Source organism: Molossus molossus, unplaced genomic scaffold, assembly GCF_014108415.1.
Source record: "Molossus molossus isolate mMolMol1 unplaced genomic scaffold, mMolMol1.p scaffold_m16_p_2, whole genome shotgun sequence".
In the NCBI taxonomy this organism is placed as follows: domain Eukaryota; kingdom Metazoa; phylum Chordata; class Mammalia; order Chiroptera; family Molossidae; genus Molossus; species Molossus molossus.
Genome location: NW_023425355.1, coordinates 72772465 through 72790868, shown reverse-complemented (window position 1 = coordinate 72790868; position 18404 = coordinate 72772465).

Here is an 18404-nt window from a genome sequence, read left to right as displayed (position 1 = left end):
AGAACATGCAAACACATTTGAACACATGGAGGCTAAATAGCATGTTATTGAAAAATGAATGGGTTACTATGGAAATCAAGAAAGATATTTAAAACTTTCTGGAAACTAATGAAAATAAACACACAACAACACAAAATCTATGGGATGAAGCAAAAGCAGTTCTGAGGGGAAAGTTCATAGCACTAAAGGCATACCTCAGAAATGAGAAAAAATTTTAATAGACTGTCTAAACTCACAACTTAAAGAAGTAGAAAGCAAGCAAAAAGAAAACCCCAGAGCAGGTACAAAGAAGGAAATAGTAAAGATCAGAGCAGAAATAAATGACATGGAGACCAAAAACACAATTCAAAAGATCAATGAAACAAAGAGCTGGTTCTTTGAAACGACAAACAACATTGTAGGACCCTTAGCTAGATTCACCAAGAAACAAAGAGAGAGAATCCAAATACACAAAATCAGAAATGAAACAGGAGAAATAATAACTGACATGACAGAAATACAAAGGAGTGTTAACAAATATTATGAACAACTATACAGCAACAAATTAGACAATCTAAGAAAAATGTACAAATTCCTAGAAACACATAGTTTCCTAAAACTGAACCGGGAAGGGATAGAAAACTTGAAAAGAACAATAACAACAAAAACTTGAAGATGTAATCAAGACTCTCCCAGCAAACAAAAGCCTAGGCCCGGCTGTCTTCATGGGAGAATTTTTCCCGAACATTCAAAAAAGAACTAATACCCATTCTCTTCAAACTATTGCAAAAAATTCAGAAGGAAGGAACATTTCTGAACTTCTTTTATAAGGCCAGCATGATTATAATTTCAAAATCAGAAAAAGACACTACAAAGAAGGAAAACTACAGGCCAATATCCTTGATGAGCATAGATGCCAAAATTCTGAACAAAATACTAGCCAATCGAATCCAGCAATACATCAAAAAAATTATTCACCATTACCAAGTGGGATTTATCCCAGGAATGCAAGGCTGATACAATATTTTCAAATCAATAAATGTGATACACCACATAATAAAAATGGAAGATGAAATCATATGATCATATCAATAGATGCTGAAAAGGCATTCAAAAAATTCAGCACCCATTTCTGTTAGAAATGCTCAGCAATCTGGGAATAGAGGGATCATATCTCAACATAATAAAGGCCATATATGAAAATCCTAAAGCCAACATCATACTCCATGGGCAAAAATTAAAAGCATTTCCCTTAACAAAGGGAAAAAGGCAAGGATGCCCACCTTCGTCACTCTTATTTAACATAGTACTGGAAGTTTTAGCCACAGCCATCAGAAATGAAGAATAAATAAAAGTGATGCAAATTAAAAAGCAGGAAGTGAAACTATCATTATTTAAAGAGGTCATGATACTATACGTAGAAAACCCCAAAGACTCCATCAAAAATTTATTAAATAAATTAATTCGGCAAAGTAGCAGGATACAAAGTTAACGTCAAGAAATTTATGGCATTGTTTTTTATTATTATTATGAATTTATATATTTATTTTGGTCACAGATGTTTCTCCATTTTCCCCCACTGATTCCCCCCCCCACTCCCTGCCCTGTCCCCAGCTTTGTTGTCCATGTCCATTGTTCATGCATACATGCATATAAGTTCTGTGGTTTATCGGTTCCCACCCCCCCACCCCCCCACCCCCTCTTCTGAGTGATGTCAGTCAGTGCCCTACTTCCATGTTTCTGGGTTTACCGTATTCCTCAGACTGTTATGTTCATTATATTCTGTATATAAGTGAGATCATGTGGCATTTGTCTTTTTCTGCTTGGCTTCTTTCACTCAGGATAATACTTTCCAGGTCCTTCCATATTGTCTCAAAGGATAAGATATCTTTCTTTCTTACAGCTGCATAGTACTCCATTGTGTATATGTACCACAGCTTTTTAGCCATTCCTCTACGAATGGACACTTGGGCTTTTTCTAGATCTTAGCTATTGTAAATAGTGCTGCTATTAACATGGGGGTACATATATTTTTCCTGATTGGTGTTTCAGGCTTCCTAGGGTATATTCCTAGAAGGGGGATCACTGGGTCAAATGGAAGTTCAATTTCTATATTTTGAGGTAACACCATATTGTTTTCCATAGAGGCTGCACCAGTCTGCATTCTTACAAGCAGTGTACTAGAGTCCCCTTTTCTCCACACCCTGGCCAACTCTTGTTTGATGATTTGTTGATGGCGGCCATTCTGACAGGTGTGAGGTGATACCTCATTGTTGTTTTAATTTGCATCTCTCTGATAATTAGTATTAATGAGAATTTCTTCATATGTCTCTTGATCATTTGTATGTCCTGTTTGGAGAGGTGTCTATTCAGCTCCTCTGCCCCTTTTTTAATTGGGTTTGTTGTCTTCTTTCTGTTGAGTTGTATGAGCACTCTATATGAGCTTCCGTTCACTCCACCACCAATTTGGATCTCTCTCCGGGAAGTATTCAATGTCTTCCTTGATCTCCTCGGTAACTCATTCATTGTTTAATAGCTTCCATGTGCTCAAATGTCCTTGCATGTTCTTGTTGTAATTGCTTTCTAGTTTCATGCCATTGTGATCTGAGAAGATGCTTAATATGATTTCAGTCTTCTTGAACTTGTAGAGACTTAGTTTGTGTCCTAACATGTGGTCTATCTTTGAGAATGTCCCATGTGCACTTGAAAAGAAAGTAAATTCTGTAGTTTTGGGGTGTAATTCTCTGTAGATATCTATTAAATCCATTTTGTTTAGTGCTTCATTTAGAATCTTTGTATTCTTGCTATTTTTTTTTTCTATAGGATCTATCCAGTGATGTCAGCGGGGTGTTGAAGTCACCTGCTATGATTGTATTGCTGTCAATTTCACCTTTGAAGTCCTCCAGAAGATTTTTAATATATTTTGGTGCTCCTATATTTCATGCATATGTGTTTATCAGGGTTATATCTTACTGCTGGATAGATCCTTTCAATATTATGTAGTGGACTTTTTTGTCTCTAGTTATGGCCTTCATTTTGAAATCAATTTTGTCAGATATGAGTGTTGCTACCTCAGCTTTTTTTTTTGTTTGTTTTCTTGGAAGATTTTCTTCCATCCCTTCACTTTCAACCTATGTGAGTCTTTTGTTGTGAGGTGGGGCTCTTGTAAACAACATATAAATGAGTCATGCTTTCTTATCTAATCAGCTATTCTGTGTCTTTTTATGGGAGCATTCAATCCATTTACATTTAAGGTGATTATTGATATGTACTTATTTATTGCCATTTTTGTTTAGTTTGGTTATATTTTTCTTCCTATTTCTCCTGATAATTACAGCAGCCCTTTTAACATTTCATGCAGTGCTGGTTTGGTGCAAATGTATGCCCTTAGCCTTTTTTGTCTGGGAAGCTCTTTATTGGACCTTCTATTTTGAATATTAGCCTTGCTGGGTAGAGTAGTTTTGTATTCAGATTGTTGTTTTTTATGACCTTGATTACCTCATGCCATTCCCTTCTGGCCTGTAGTGTTTCTGTTGAGAAGTCAGCTGAGAACTTATGAGTTTTCCTTTGTAGGTAACCTGTTGCTTCTCTCTTGCTGCTTTTAAAATTCTCTCTTTGTCTTGAATTTTTGGCACTTTGATTACTATGTGTCTTGGTGTGGTTCTGTTTCAGTTCTTCTTACTTGGGGCTCTCTGTGCTTTTTGAACTTAAATTACTTTTTCCTTCACCAAATTAGGGAAGTTTTCCATCACTATTTTTTCAAATATATTCTCTAACCCTTACTCATTTTCTTCTTCGGGGATTCCTATGATGTGAATGTTATTATGTTTCCAGTTTTCCCAGAGTTCTCTTAAGCTGTTTTTCTGTTTTTTAATGATTTTTCCTATTGGTAATTTATGGCATTCTTATACACCAATGATGAACTCACAGAAAAAGAAACTAAAAAAATAATCTCATTTACCATTGCAGCAAAAATTAAGATACATTGTTCATGGATTAGAAGAATTAACATCATTAAAATGTCCATACTACCCAAAGCAGTCTATAGATTCAATTCAATCCCCTACATATACCAACGACATACTTACAGAACTAAAACAAGTACTTCACAATTCATATGGAACCAAAAAGACCTCTAATAGCCACAGCAATCTTGAAAAAGAAGAACACAGATAAAGGTATCACAATACCAGATTTCAGGTTATACTACAAAGGCACTGTGATCAAAATATCCTGGTACTGGCACAAGAACAGGAAGATAGATAAATGGAACAGAATAGAGAACCCATACATGAACCCATAGCAATATGCTCCATTAATATTTGACAAAGGTGGAAAGAGCATACAGTGGAGTAAAGAAGGCCTCTTTAATAAATGGTGTTGGGAAAATTGGAGATATAAATGAAAAAAAAAAAAAAAAAAAAAAAGGAACTAGACCATCAACTTACACCATACACAAAAATAAACTCAAAATGGATAAAAGACTTAAGTGTGACTCATGAATTCATAAAAATCTTTAAAGAAAATGTAGGCAACAAAATTTCAGACATCATATACAGCAGAATTTTCACTGACACATCACCTAATGCAATAGAAACAAAGGAGAAAATGAAGACTTGCGGGTACATCAACCTAAAAAAGCCTCTGCACAGCAAAATATACAATCATCAAAATAGAAAGGCAACCCACTGTATGGGAGAGCATAATTGCTAATAATATATCAGATAAGGGGATTAATTTCAATATATATAGAGTGCTTATACAACTCAGCAAAAGGAAGACAAAGAACCCAATTAAAAAATGGGCACAGGAACTAAATAGACATCTCTCCAAACAGGACATACAAATGGCTAACAGACATAGGAAGAAATGCTCAACATCACTAATGGTCAGAGAGATGTAAATTAAAACAACAATGAGGTATCATCTCACACCTGTCAGAATGGCCGCCATTAACCAATCATCAAACATCAATTGTTGGAGAGAGTGGAGAGAAAAGGGGACTCCAGTACACTGCTAGGGGGAATGCAGACTGGTGCAGCCACTATGAAAAACAATATGCAGTTACCTCAAAAAATTAAAATTTGAACTGCCATTTGACCCAATGATCCCGGTTCTAGGAATATACCCTATAAAGCCTAAAACACCAATCAGAAAGAATATATGTACCCCCATGTTTATAGCAGCACTATTTACAATAGGTAAGATCTGAAAACTTCCCAAATATCCATCAGTAGACGAATGGATTAAAAAAGCTGTGGTACAGAGGGGAAATAATGTCAGCAGTGTGAATGGAAGCTACAAAGACCATCTCCCAGGAACAAACTGGATTTGCAATGAAAATGAAGAAAAATCGTCAGGAAGAGGCAAATGAAAGGCAACATGGAGGACCACATTACCAGGGACACTGACTCAATCCTGGTAGGCTTGCAAGGATGTGAGAATGGGCTGGGAGCCCACGGTCCGCAGCATTCTGGACAGGGACCTGCTGTGGCCTTGGCTGGGACCTGCGGCTGCCTCGGCTGGGTCCTGAAACCTCGGCTGGGTGATATGCCCTCAGCTGAGACCAGCAGCCTTGGCTGGAAGCTGCGGCCTTGGCTGGGTCCTGCGGCTGGCTCGGCTGGGTCCTGCGACCTCGGCTGGGTGTTATTCCTTTGGCTGGGACCAGCGGCCTCGGCTGGAAGCTGCACCCTTGGCTGGGTCCTTTGGCCTCGGCTGGATCCTGTGGCCAACTTGGCTGGGTCTTGTGACCTCAGCTGGTTGCTATGCCCTTGGCTGGGACCCGCGGCCTCAGTTGGAAGCTACGCCATCAGCTGGACCCTGTGACCTCGGCTGGGTGCCATGCCCTCGGTTGGGAGCTGCCTCAGCCTCGGCCACCCTTAGGTGGGAGCAGAATCCTAGGGTTAAAGTCCCAAGTGGCTATATGGCGCAGAGCCCAGACAGAGACTAAATTGGTAGCGGCTACTCACTTTGGGCTCTGGCAGAGGGAGTGCAGACTGGAATGGAACTGTGTGGGGACACTCAGGATTTGGAGGATGATCAAAGCTTTTGCTGAGTGTAGCCATGCATGACTGTGGTCATCTTACTCGTTCCCAGGGCCCTGGGGAGAGACGGAGGCCCCGCCCTGGGAGATTCAACCCCACCTGTGGCCATTGAAATGCTAATTGAGACCCATTAACAAACAGCATCTGCCCCACCCCTTGCAAATCCTCTCACACTGAGCACCTGAGGGAGTTTTTCAGTCATTCTGAAACCAAGTTTCTTCAGGTGACTACTACTAATAGCCTCCAGGAAAAAAAGCTAGAGGATAACTACCATTCCCTGAACTAGAAACTCTAATCAGGAAAGTTAAGACTTGACAGTGGTGATTAAAGTGGGTCCTCCCTGCCTTATCCAAACCCAGGAGAGGGAGCCACAAACAGCAGAATGCCTACACCCACAATGACAATTTGGCAGACTCCTAAGCCCACGGTGATAGCCAAAATGGTGAGACACAGAAACAAAAGCCAAATGAAAGAACAAGAGACCTCTACTAAAGATGAGATAAATGAGGTGCAATTAAGCAAGTTCACAGAACTAAAATTCAGAGCCATGATCTTTTATTTTAGTAGACTTTTATTTATAATTTTTTTTCCTTTTTTTTAATTAATTAATTTTTGAAACAGATGGTTCCCCCCCCACTGATTCCTCCCTCCCCCTCCCTCACCGACCTGTCCTCAGTTTGTTGTCCATGTCCACTGTTCATGCATACATGCATATAAGTTCTGTGGCTTATCTATCCCCCACCATCCCCTCTTCTGGACATTGTCAGTCGGTACCCCACCTCCACGTCTCTGGGACTACACCATTCCTCAGACTGTTATGTTCATTATATTTCACAAATAAGTAAGATCATATGATACTTGTCCTTCTCTGTTTGGCTTGCCTCACTCAAGATGATACTCTCCATGTAGTGTCAAAGAACAAGAGATCTTTCTTTCTTACAGATAAATAGTACTCCATTGTGTATATGTACCACGTCTTTCTTATACATTCATCCACTGATGAACACTTGGGCTGTTTCCAAATCTTAGCTATTGTAATAGTGCTGCTATAAACATGGGGGTACATATATTCTTTCTGATTGGTGTTTCAGGCTTCTTAGGGTATAATCCTAGAAGTGGGATCACTGGGTCAAATGGAAATTCAATTTTTAATTTTTTGAGGTAACACCATATTGTTTTTCATAGTGGCTGCACCAGTCTGCATTCCCACCAGTACGCACTAGAGTCCCCTTTTCTCCACACACTTGCCAACACTTGTTGTTTGATGATTTGTTGATGGCGGCCATTCTGACAGGTGTGAGGTGATACCTCATTGTTGTTTTAATTTGCATCTCTCTGATGATTAGTGATGATGAGCATTTCTTCATATGTCCCTTAGCCATTTGTATGTCCTGTTTGGAGAGGTGTCTATTTAGTTCCTCTGCCCATTTTTTAATTGGGTTCTTTGTCTTCCTTTTGTTGAGTTGTATGAGCACACTATATAAATTGGAAATTGACCCCTTATCTGATATATCATTTGCAGTGATGCTCTCCCATACAGTGTGTATCCTTTCCGTTTTGAATATTGTATCTTTCGCTGTGCAGATGCTTTTGAGTTTGATGTAGTCCCATGTGTTCATTTTCTCCTTTGTTTCTATTGCCTTAGGTAATGTATCAGTGAAAATTCTGCTGCATATGACGTCTTAAATTTTGTTGCCTACATTTTCTTCTAGAATTTTTATGGGTTCATGAGTCACATTTAAGTCTTTTATCCATTTTGAGTTTATTATAGTGTAGGGTGTAAGCTGATGGTCTAGTTTCATTATTTTTGCATGTAGCTGTCCTATTTTTCCCAACACCATTTATTAAAGAGGCTGTCCTTACTCCACTGTATGCTCATGCCACATTTGTCAAATATTAATTGAGCATATTGCCTTGGGTCCATTTCTGGGTTCTCTGTTCTGTTCCACTGGTCTATGTGCCTGTTCTTGTGCCAGTACCAGGCTGTTTTGATTACAGTGGCTTTATAGTATACCTGAAATCTGATAATGTGATCCCCCACACTTTGTTCTTCCTTTTCACGATTTCTGTGGCTATTTGAGGTCTTTTTTGGTTCCATATAAACTTTTGAAGTACTTGTTCTAATTCTGTGAAGTATGCCGTTGGTATTTTGATGAGGATTGCGTTGAATCTATAGATTGCTTTGAGTAGTATGGACCTTTTAATGATGTTAATTCTCCCAATCCATGAACAGGGTATGTGCTTCCACTTTTTTATATCTTCCTCTATTTCTTTTTTCAATGACCTGTAGTTTTCTATGAATAGCCCTTTATTTCTTTGGTTAAGTTTAATCCTAGGTATCTTAATTTTTTTGCCACAATGGTAAATGGGATTGTTTTCTTTTTTCTTTTTTTTTTTTTTTTTATCCTCACCCAAGGACATTTTTCCATTTTTTGTTCAGATAGAGTGGGAGAGAGAGGAAGAGAGAGAGAGAGAAATATCGATGTGAAAGGGACACATCGAGTGGCTGCCACCCACACAACCAACCAGGGCCGGGGACAAACTGCAACCAAGGTACGTGCCCTTAGCAGGAACCGAACCCGGGTCTCTCTGGACCACAGGCCGACGCTCTAACCGCTGAGCCAAACCGGCCAGGGCAAATGGGATTGTTTTCTTAGTTTCTCTTTCGTGAGGTCATCCTTAGTGTATAAGAATGTCATAGATTTCTTGATGTTAATTTTGTATCCTGCTACTTTTCCAAATTAATTTATTAAGTCTAGTAAACTTTTGATGGAGTCTTTGGGGTTTTCTACGTATAGTATCATGTCCTTTGAAAATAATGACAGTTTCACTTGCTCCTTTCCAATTTGGATCCCTTTTATTTTTTCTTCCTGTCTGATTGCTGTTGCTAAGACTTCCAGTACTATATTAAATAATAGTGGCGAAAGTGCAGAGCCATGATCTTGAGGAAGCTCAACAGCATATATAAGGACATGAGCACCATGAGTAAAGACATAAAAATGTTGAAAATCAACCTGTTGGAAATTAAAAACCACAAAGAAGAAATGATGGATGACATATCAGAAATAAAAAAAAAAAAAACATTTGAAGGTCTAAATAGCAGAGTAGAAGAAGGTGAGGACCAGATCAGTAAATTAGAAGATAGGGCAGAAAAAATCAACCAATCAGAAAACCAAAAGGAAAAAAATAATTAAAAAACAAGATAACAGCTTAAGATCACTGTGGGACAACCGGAAACTAATAACATTCGCATCATAGGAGTCCCCAAAGAAGAAGAAAATGAGCAAGTGTTAGAGAATATATTTGAACAAATAATGACAGAAAACTTCCCTAATTTGGTAAAGAAAGAAGGTATTCACGTTCAAGAAGCACAGAGAGCCCCAAGTAAGAAGAACCCAAACAAGCCCACAACAAGACACATATTAATCAATGTGCCTAAAATTCAAGAGAAAGGGAGAATCCTAAAAGCAGCAAGAGAGAAGCAACAGGTTACCTACAAAGGAAACCCATAAGGCTCTCAGCTGACTTCTCAACAGAAACAATACAGGCTAGAAGGGAATGGCATGAGTTAATCAAGCTCATGAAAAACAAGGATATGAATCCAAGACTGCTCTACCCAGCAAGGCTATCATTCAAAATAGAATGTCAAATAAAGAACTTCTCAAACAAAAAAAAATGCTAACGGAATATATTAGCACCAAACCAACACTGGAAGAAATATTAAAATGACTGCTGTAATTAGCAGGAGAAATGAGAAGAAAAATAGATCCACTCGAAAGAAAAATGGTAATAAATAAGTATATATCAATAATCACCTTAAATGTAAATGGAGTGAATGCTCCCATAAAAAGACACAGAGGAGCTGATTGTATTAGAAAGCATGACTAATCTATATGTTGTTTACAAGAGACCCACCTCACAACAAAAGACTCACATAGGTTGAAAGTTAAGGCATGAAAAATAATCTTCAAATCAAATGGAAAGAAAAAAAAGTCTGGGGTAGCAATATTCATATCTGATGAAATAGATATCAAAATGAAGGCCATAATTAGAAACAAAGAAGGCCACTATATAATATTGAAAGGATGTATCCAACAGGAAGATACAACCTTGATAAACATATATGCCCCCAATATAGGAGATACAAAATATATCAAAAATCTTCTGGAGGACTTCAAAAGAGAAATCGATAGCAATACAATCATAGCAGGGGACCTCAGCACCCTGCTGACATCACTGTATAGATCCTGTAGACAAAAAAATTAGCAAGGAAACAGAGACTCTAAATGAAGCACTAGACCAAATGGATTTAATAGATATCTACATAGAGTTACAACCCAAAACTACAGAATTTACATTCTCTTCAGTGCACATGAGACATTCTCCAAGATAGACCACATGTTAGAACACAAATTAAGTCTCTACAAGTTCAAGAAGACCGAAATCATACAAGCATCTTCTCAGATCACAATGACATGAAACTAGAAATCAATTGCAACAAGGACATGTAAAGCCATTTGAACACATGGAAGCAAAATAGCATGTTATTAAACAATGAAAGGGTTACCAAGGAGATCAGGAAAAAATTAATAACTTTCTGGCAACCAATGAAAATGAAGACACAACAACACAAAATCTATGGGATGCAGCGAAAACAGTTCACAGAGGGAAGTTCATAGCACTACAGTCCTACCTCAAAGAACAAGAAAAATCTCTAATAGACTATCTAACCTCACAAATTAAAGAACTACAGAGCAAACAAAAAGAAAAACACATAGCAAGTAGAAGGAAAGAAATAGTAATGATCAGAGCAGAAATAAACGACGTAGAGTCCAAAAAAACAATGCAAAGGATCAATGAAACAAAGAGCTGGTTGTTCGAAAAGATTAACAAGATTGATGGACCCTTAGCTATACTCACCAAGAAACAAAGAAAGAGAACCCAAATACTCAAAATCAGATACGAAACAGGCAAAGTAACAACTGACACCACAGAAATACAAAAGTTCCTTAACAACTATTATGAACAATTATATGGCAACAAATCTAAGCGAAATGGACAAATTTCTAGAAACACATAGTCTTCCAAAACTGGAACAGGAAGAGATAGAAAACTTGAAAAGAACAATAACAACAGAAGAAATTAAAGATGTAATCAAGACTCTCCCAGCAAACAAAAGCCCAGGCGCAGATGGCTTCACGGGGAAGGTTTATCGAACATTCAAAGAAGAACTAACACCCATTCTCGTCAAACTATTTCACAAAATTCAAGACGGAAGACTTCCAAACTTGTTTTATGAAGACAGCATAATTTTAATTCCAAAACGAGAAAGAGACACTACAAAGAAAGAAAACTACAGGCCAATATCCCTGATGAACATAAACACCAAAATCCTGAACAAAATATTAGCAAATCGTATCCAGCAATACACCAAAAAAGTTATACACCATGACCCAGTGGGATTCATCCCAGGGATGCAAGGCTGGTACAATAATTTCCAATCAATAAACGTGATACACCACATAAATAAAATGAAGAATAAAAACCACATGATCATATCAATAGATGCCAAAAAAGCCTTCGAAAAAATCCAGCATCCATTTCTGATAAAAATGCTCAGCAATGTGGGAATAGAGAGATTATATCTAGACATAATAAAGGCCATATATTAAAGACCTACAGCCAACATCATACTCAATGGGCAAAAACTTAAATCATTTTCCTTAAGAACAGGAACAAGGCAAGGATGCCCACTTTCACCACTCTTATTTAACATAGTACTGTAAGTCTTAGCCATAGCAATCAGACCAGAAGAAAAAATAAAAGGGATCCAAATTGGAAAGGAGCAAGTGAAACTGTCATTATTTGCAGATGACATGATAGTATACGTAGAAAATCTCAAAGACTTCATCAAAAATTTACGAGACTTTATAAATGAATTTGGTAAAGTAGCAGAATACAAAGTTAACGTCAAGAAATCGATGGCATTCTTATACACCAAGGAAGAACTCACAGAAAAGGAAACTAGGAAAACAATCACATTTACTATTGCAGCAAAAAAATTTAAGATACCTAGCAATAAACTTAACCAGAGAAATAAAGGAGCTGTTCACAGAAAACCACAGGTCAGTGACAAAAGAAATAGAGGAAGATATAAGAAACTGGAAGCTCATACTCTGTTCATGAATTGTAAGAATTAATATAATTAAAATGTCCATATTACCCAAAGCAATCTATAGATACAATGCCATCCCCCTCAAAATACCAACGGCATACTTCACAGAATTAGAACAAGTACTTCAAAAGTTCATATGGAACCAAAAAAGACCTCGAATAGCCACAGCAATCGTGAAAAGGAAGAACGAAGTGTGAGGGATCACATTTCCAGATATAAGGTTACACTACAAAGCCACGGTGATCAAAACAGCCTGGTACTGGCACAAGAACAGGCATATAGACCAATGGAACAGAACAGAGAACCCAGAAATGAACCCAAGGCAATATGTTCAATTAATATTTGACAGATGTGGCATGAGCATACAGTAGAGTAAGAACAGCATCTTTAATAAATGGTGTTGGGAAAATTGGACAGCTACATGCAGAAAAATGAAACTACAGCATCAACTTACACCCTACACAAAAATAAACTCAAAATGGATAAAAGACTGAAATGTGACTCATGAATCTATAAAAATCCTAGAAGAAACTGTAGGCAACAAAATTTCAGACGTCATACGCAGCAGAATTTTTACTGATACATGACCTAAGGCTATAGAAACAAAGGAGAAAATGAACACATGGCACTACATCAAAGTAAAAAGCTTCTGCACAGCAAAAGATACAATCATCAAAATGGAAAGGCTATCCACTGTATAATTGCTAATGATATATCAAATAAAGGGTTAATTTTCAGTATAGATAGAGTGCTCATACAACTCAACAAAAGAAAGACAATGAACCCAATTAAAAAATGGGCAGAGGATCTGAATAGACACCTCTCCAAACAGGACATACAAATGGCTAAGAGACATATGAAGAAATGCTCAACATCACTAATCATCAGAGAAATGCAAATTAAAACATCAATGAGGTATCACCTCACACCTGTCAGAATGACCGCCATCAACAAATCATCAAACAACAAGTGTTGGTGAGGGTATGGAGAAAAGGAAACTCTAGTACACTGCTGGTGGGAAGGCAGACTGGTGCAGCCACTATGGAAAACAATATGGGGTTACCTCAAAAAATTAATATTGAGCTTCCATTTTCCCAGTGATCCCACTTGTAAGAATATACCCTAAGAAGCCTGAAACACCAATCAGAAAGAATATGTCACCCCCATGTTTGTAGCAGTACTATTTACAATAGCTAAGATCTGGAAACAGCCCAAGTGTCCATCAGTAGATGAATGGATAAAAAAGCAGTGGTACATATATACAATGGAGTACTACGCAGCTGTGATAAAGAAAGATCTATTATTCTTTTTTTTACCTCACCCGAGGAGATTTTTCCATTTTTTGTTCAGATAGAGTTGGAGAAAGAGAGACAAAGAGAGATAAACATCGACGTGAAAGGGACACATTGAGTGGCTGCCACCCGCACAACCCAACCAGGGCCGGGGACGAACTGCAACCGAGGTACATGCCCTCAGCGGGAACCGAATCTGGGACTCTCTGGTCCGCAGGCCGATGCTTTAACCACTGATCCAAAGTGACCAGGGCGAAGATCTCTTATTTTTTGACACGACTCAGAAGGACCTGGAACGTATCATCCTAAGTGAAACAAGCCAAACAGAGAAAGACAAGTATCATATAATCTCACTTATTTGTGGAATATAATGACCATAATAGTCTGAGGAGTGGGGTAGTCCCAGAGACGTGGAAGTTGGGTACAGACTGACAATCCCTAGAATAGGGGTTTTTGTGGGAGAGATAAACCACAGAACTTATATTCATGAATGCATGAACAATGGACATGGACAACAAAGCTGGGGACAGGGCATGGAGGGAGGGGGAGGAGGGAATCAGTGGGGGGAAAAGGAGAAACATCTGTAACAAAAATTAATTAATAAATAAAAAGCTGTGGTACATATACACAATGGAGTACTATGCAGCTGTAAGAAAGAAAGCTCTCTTATCCTTTGAGATGACATGGATGGACCTGGAAAGTATTATCCTAAGCGAAACAAGCCAAACAGAGAAAGACAAGTATCATATGATTTCATGTATTTATGGAAAACAATAAAAATAACAATTTGAGGAATGGTGTAGTGCCAGAGACATGGACATGAGTTACAGACTGACAATCCCTGAATAGGGAGAGAGAGATAAACCACAGAACTTATATGCATGTATGCGTGAACAATGTTCATGGACAACAAACCTGGGGACAGGGGTGAGAGGGAGGTGGAGCGGGGAATCAGTTGGTGAAAAAGGAGAAACATCTGTAACAATAATAAATTAATTAATTTAAAAAGTTTTGCAGAGAATTCTTAAAACTAGAAATTCTTATTCAAAAGTAAATATATCTAGTTATTTGAAAATATTACTTTGGGAGCTTATTTTTAATAAATGGATTCATAAAACGCTAATAAAACAGCTCACTAAAACTGCTTTTACTAAAATGTGTGTAAATGGAATTCTCATTCTTAACACCATAAATGTCATTAGTAAAACAAATTATATGTGTTCACAAAATAAATAAAAGGACACAGAGGAAGTAAATCTGTTTTTCTGAAAAGAAGTATTCCATATCAGCACTTCCAAATATTGTTTCCAAAGTAATTGTCACATGTCAGGCACTGTATTTGTCATGTCGCCACATGCTATCTCTTTAAATCCTCAAAACAACTAATCTAACAGGTTGTAATTTCTATTTTGCCAAAGAATCAACTGTGGGTAAGAGAGGTAAAAAGAGGCTTTCCCAGAGTACAGCCAGCTAGAATTCAAGGTTGTAAGAAGACTCTTCCTACCACATTCAAACTACACTAGAGAAATATATGTTATTTAAAGAAACCCTGTGGTCACTCTTTTAAAGAAAATAATAATTTATGTCATTTATCATCCCCTAAATTCCCAAATTTGTAAAGTTTTTGTTTTTACACAGCAGGTTTCCTTTAAGTAACAGCCACCTATATTTTAGAAGCCTTTCAAGAAATACATTGTCCCCTGAAATTGCTTCTTACTACTAAAGCTACATGATTAAATAACCTAACACTGCTGGAAAATTGTGGTTCCAGCAGTGCACAGATTATATATTTAGTAAATGTATTTTAAAATATCCCCTGATTTTCCAAAGTAATCAGTTTCTTTCTATGTTACGATTTGTGGAATATTGACATTTAAAATGTATCTACAGCCATCTCATAAGTTATTTCTAAGTCTTGAAAGGCAAAGGGGGAGGGAAATAGGGGACATCTGTAATAGTGTTAGCAATAAAAATAAATAGATGATGATAGATAGATAAATGATAGATGATAGATAGATAGATAGATAGATAGATAGATAGATAGATAGATAGATAGATATTAGGTAGATAGTTTAGATAGATAGGTAGATAGATGTTAGATAGATAGATGATAGATAGATAGATAGATAGATGATAGATAGATAGATAGATGATAGATAGATAGATAAAGACAAATGCGTTTGGATAAAAAAAAAGTGGTACCAGTTTAATACTTTCATGAATTAGAATTCATGTAACACAATTAAATTCTCTAACCCCATAAAATGCTGGTTAATAATAAGTTTTAAGTACTGGAGCTATTTTCCCTCCTTTAGGCGATCAAATAACCAGTTTAAAAATAAAGTTTTTGGGGTTAAATAGGAGAGCAGTATGCACACAGATGAACACTAATGTGGGCATTTCCAATCTCAGCAATAAAGAAATTTTTAAGTGGCTATCTTAGATTGCACCAGTTCTATCCATGGAACAACATAAAGAAACAGAAAGGCATTTTTGAGACTAAACAAAGAGAACAACAACATGACAAATCTGATTAGAACTCTGTGAGAGTAGAGACAAACTTGCCTTCAACACTTTCAAAAATTTGGTGCTTTGTTCATGTACTATGGAAAGTTCCCATTTCTTTAAACAAGTTGGGATTTGTTTTCTTTTAATACACTGACATTCATAATCGCCAACATGTCTCTCTCCACCCTCCTTACATCCTTCCTGTTCAATGCATGAGCATCCTCCAAAATGCTGAGAACACAGGCAGATTTACCATGAAGCCAATATAGTTTAAGTTTCAAGACTCATCACTGGAAAGGGCCCTAACAATTTGTCCACATGGTTATACGTTATTACAAAGTTTACAGAGATAAGGGATTATTGTAATATTTTTTAGAAATATCCCTAGCCCTGCCTCAAAATTGAAAATGCTTTAAGCACCAAAAATCTTGGTTCCCTCACTGGTCAGAAAATTCTGTTCATGAACACTAATCCAAATTACACAAATGTCTCATGATTTTACAGTCTTTTCCAAGTAAGGTGACCAGAGACTAGGTCAAGCCATAAAGAACCCTCTTCAGCAAAATTTTAAATATGCAAGAGAACATTAAAAAAAATGCCTTGGAAAAAAGTCTATAATGGCTCCACATTTTCTTGAATCTTCTAATAGTCCCAATATGTTTTAGAATTAAAAAGCCAATGATCATATGTAACTTTGACTTCCAATAGTGTTAAATTTTAACTTTTATTTCCAAAAGAAAACAGAATTTTTTTCTATAAGATTGAAAAAAATGTCTTACTAGAATGTAGCAAGCACATTCTTCACCAGCCAGTGGACTGGGCTCGCTTCTCCAGGGACAGGATTCTTTCTTGTGACTTACTTCTCATTGCTTTGGCATGTCTGTAACGCTGTGATGGATAGGAGTAAAGGGAAGAAATTCCATAGCTACTAAACTCCTGGTTTTCTAACCTTCTGTTTCAAAGAGAGTGAAGCTCTTTCTAAAAAAGGAACTTGAGTAGATCATGAAATGAATTCCAACTTAGATATGTGATGAAAGGAAGACAAGCATTCTTTTTGTCCTAATTTTATCACCTTTAAAATGAGGAGGTCTCTAGGAGACACCAGCTGACATTCATTTGGATTTATTTCCTTACTGGCCACCAATTGTCACTTTTATAGTACACACATGCAGACACACAAACTCACAATTATTAGTTTTCTGGCTGCAAACATCCGATCCTTAATGAAGGAAATTCAGTACCTAACACAGTACATAGAAAGTATAAAATGTGTGTTGAAAGAAATGAGGGTTTGACAATTTGATATGAAAGCTGACTATGTATCTCTTTATCAGCATCTATTTTCTTTTGCATACACGCACACACCCTTCTCAGGACCCTTCTCAGCTGTCTATAGCTACAGCTCAGACATTAAATGCCAACTGGCCTGGGCCCTGGGTATTCAAAAATCTCAGTTCAGATCACAAGTTCTAGAAAATTTCAGACAAGCTGGACCCTATCTGAGGCTTGGCCAAGATTCTTTTAGATTTTGGTTATATCCCATGTCTCATATATTAATTATTAAGAATTTTGAAATACAAAATATAGTCACAACAGAAAAAGTATGTTATGAGTTCAGGCTAGAACAAAAATACTCTGAGCAAGATACACTACCAACATTTCCAGTTTCACAGTACTGCCTGTAAAACGTAGGCTTTCAATACATTTTTTGTACTCCTAAGGTGGTAGGAAAACATTTCAAGAGACAGTGTAAAAGCAGATAAAATTCAGCTAGGCGTATATCCTCCCAATCACATTGCAATGACCCAAGCATGAAGATGGAACCAGTCATCCTCTTCTTCCTCATGGGGTGAGCATTCCGATTAGTCTTCACCTTGCAGAAGTTCATTTTCCTCTGATTTTTCTTCCAGAGTTTAGCAAACCACACCCATGACACTATTTATAGCATTTCAACAACGGACAGTGCACAATTTATGTCATGATAGTTTGCTTTCAAATGTACTCTGAAACAACAGATTCTCTCTCTGACTCTGAGCTCCAAATTACAGGTCTCCCTGGGTCCTGTAACAAGGTAATAAATTTATTTAGTTAAGTATCTGATATTTATAGCTAAAAATAATAATCTTATATATGTGGGAAGTACAAAAGTGACAACAGGTGGTTAATGTGAAAACTCTTTCAGGAGAGCAAGCAATAACTTTTTAGTACTGCCTTCTTATGTTGGTTTATATATGCTCTAGAAAGCTTTAAAATGAGCAGGTTTATGATTTGTAGTTAACTAAAAACTGTGGTATATAACATTTCTAGACAAAATGGGATATTGGCTTTTACGTAATATTATTATACTTCCCAAAAATATTTATTGAACATTTACCATGAGCCAGGAACTGTGTTAAGCACTGAGAA